Source organism: Dipteris shenzhenensis, unplaced genomic scaffold (genome assembly GCF_047967505.1).
Source record: "Dipteris shenzhenensis isolate YYH24624 ecotype China unplaced genomic scaffold, Dip_SZ_1.0 scaf0035, whole genome shotgun sequence".
Classification (NCBI taxonomy): domain Eukaryota; kingdom Viridiplantae; phylum Streptophyta; class Polypodiopsida; order Gleicheniales; family Dipteridaceae; genus Dipteris; species Dipteris shenzhenensis.
In genome coordinates, this window is record NW_028239342.1 from 10,583 (window position 1) to 13,441 (window position 2,859).

Genomic DNA, 2,859 nt, shown 5'->3' on the forward strand with positions numbered 1-2,859 from the left:
GCGCGGCGAGGTCTAGTAGGTCTTGAGAAATAGAGCGATCTCCTTCGATTTATTGATTCACATATAGTAGAGCATATAGTGGAAAACCCTGCTGCAGTCTTTACCCGCGCTTCGCGCCTGCCTTTCATCGTGAACGCATAGCGTTCAAGAATTAGTCGCCGGTTACCCAGAGCCCACGGAGTGGGTTAATTCGCCCGGCTCATTCTTCGCCAACCCTCATTTGGAATCGGTCGAGTGCCCGAGAATTCACTATTCTAGATGCTTCATAAATAAGAAGTTCCGTTCATTTTCTGGAAACGAGGGGAGCGTTCTGCTGGCTAGGTAACATAATGGCAATGTATTGGACTGCAAATCCTGGAATGACGGTTCGACTCCGTCCCTAGCCTATTTTTTTTTTTCAAAGGTTCGAAGAACGAGGCTTCGCCCGCAGGTCTTCGAGGTTTTTCATCCAAGTGCTAGACTCAGCTGCATTTTCAAAACCGACGCTCAGGCTTCGGGCCATGCACTTCAAAGGGTCAGAGCGAAGAAAGCGATGCGAGCTCGTTGAAAAGGAGGGAGCTTCTTTCCGACCGAAGTAAGGCACCGGTAACCCAACCTTTGGCACCCACCCCCGTATCGTGGTGTCCGTAACCGCGTCGACCTTGTAACGCTTGGCATCCGCCTTTTTTTTCTCCGACTCAAGGACTTCCCTGATACTTGGGATCCATGGTTAGGCGAAAACGCTGATGTGTCCTTCGATGCATGGGATCCCCAAAGTATTATCCAGGCCGTTGTGGCTCGATGCATGGTATCTCAGGTGAGAATACGGCCCATCTCATTTCTCATGATTTGGTGCCCGTTCCTCAAGTCCCCCTCGTCCTACAAGTCAAACATGGCCATTACATGTCGATGATATCTGGGGAAATTGGGCGGCGGGGCGGCGAGGTTATCATGATGTCACAAAGGATGTTAGTAGTGATCCTTAAGCAGTTTCTGGTCTTCGCCATTCTACGCTCTCGAAAGAGTTTTTAATAATATCAGGTCGGGCGTATTTCCGCTAGGAATATCGGGTCGAAATAGGTATTTCATTTCCACCAATTCCCGTTTGCACTTTCCACAAATGTATAGGTACAAAATAGATTGTCGGTTTTTACCGGATTCTATATGTGTTTCTGAGAAAGGAAAGGAAGCGACACTCGAAGAAAAGACTAACCCTTACTTGACTTTCCCACGGGCCTTCCGGGGTATTTCACTGAAGAATCGGTAAACTCGAACTCCACTTTCCCAAAAGTGCCCGACAACGTCGGGAGCTTGAAAGTCATTAGTATCAAAGGTTGTAAACGCCTTCCCTAAATCAAGCCGAGGTAACTACTGCATCATAGCCGTGGCGTAGGCTCCCGCTAAAATCAATCGTAGAGATCGCGATTTCTCCCACCTACCAAAGACGACTCACCTCTCCCGCCTAAGGAGGAAGCTTTCGCCAAAGAAAGTTGGAGAGAATTCTGCATACCCGGTAAGTAATTCGGACATCCACAAAAGAGAAAGAAAAATCTTGAAATTTCCCGTTTTCCTCAGGAACAACTCGCCCGCTAGCAACGAACAATGAGGTGATGAATGAAGGCCAGCTCGCGAAGCGAGCGCGGAAAAAGAAGCGGAGGAAACTTCGAGGCACGGAGAAAAACGGGGTCCTTGTTGATGAATAATTCAATCAATTCGAAAATTGGGAAATAAAGAATTCAATCAACTCGCAAAATGAAAGAAATCAATCAATCGCGGGAGACTCGCGAATTTAGGCCACCACGATCGAGAGGGAAACAATGGCAAGGCGTCGCCATGAAAGAGACTCGAACAGCAGCATGTCAAAGGTAATCAACTCTCTCGCCACACTTACTCTGTCCGCAATCTAGCCCAACGCTGTTTCATCTAGTTCGTACTAAACGAATGTCCAAACTTATCCAAATCTAGTTGTTCGTCTCATGGACAGCAATCCCGTTTCGGGCTAGCGTGTTTTTGCCTTTGGCGTTGAAGTGGTCAAATACGGCTTTCTTGATGAGACCACGCTGCCGGCCGGCATTCTCTGGCAAGTGAGGAGGAGTGTCCGAGTGGCCGAAGGAGCACGATTGGAAATCGTGTATGCGCGTAGCATCGTGGGTTCGAATCCCACCTCCTCCGTCGAGTCAAGAGCTGGCTGCTTATTGAAACAGCATGAGACAGTTCGGTTATGAGTTCCAAATCGAAATCAAATGTCCGGTTGCTTCGCATAGTAGCTTCGCATAAAAGAAAAGTCGGGCTACCTTACCCGTTAGGGTTACTTACTCCGATAGGACGTGTTTGTAAAGGGTTGATCGAGGGTGCGTCGCCATTGGACCTTCTTGTCTCCGTACCTTCCGTACCTCGCACCTGGGAGCGGCCTCAGCCTCGTGCTGAGTTCCGCTACGGTGTGATGTATAGAGCGTACGATCAGATTACGAAGCTCCAAGCGGAGAAGATCCTCCTTCTCACTGAGTGAAAGATCTAGGGTGTCTTCGAGAGAAGACTCCCGAACGAGTTCTTGGAAGCCGCCTCTTTGGCAAGAGACGGTAATTATGCTACCAACCATAAGAATGTAGTGCTGGGAAGAATTTCGTAAGGAATTGCGTAAGAATTGCGTATTTATTCTAGTGGATGCGGCTTTTCTTCGGCTGGCCGGCTAGCCGCACCCACCCAATAGTTGAAGTTGGCTCTCACTCCGGCGAGGAGGCATAAAGCCAGCCGGCATAAAGCCCCTCTCGTCTCTGTTCTCATTCTCGGGAATCCGGGAGCGTTGGCTCTCACTCCCCTTCATGGAACTCTCGTATCTGTTGAATCATGTTGGGGGAGCGTTGGCTCTCACTCCCTCTC

At 49.1% G+C, this 2,859-nt stretch overlaps 1 non-coding gene across 1 annotated transcript; it reads left to right on the forward strand.

Moving 5' to 3' along the window:
- Positions 1-2,067: 2,067 nt before the first annotated feature.
- On the forward strand, positions 2,068-2,151 carry TRNAS-GGA (transfer RNA serine (anticodon GGA)). Its single transcript has one exon. It is a non-coding gene; the product is annotated as a tRNA-Ser (tRNA).
- Positions 2,152-2,859: the final 708 nt, after the last annotated feature.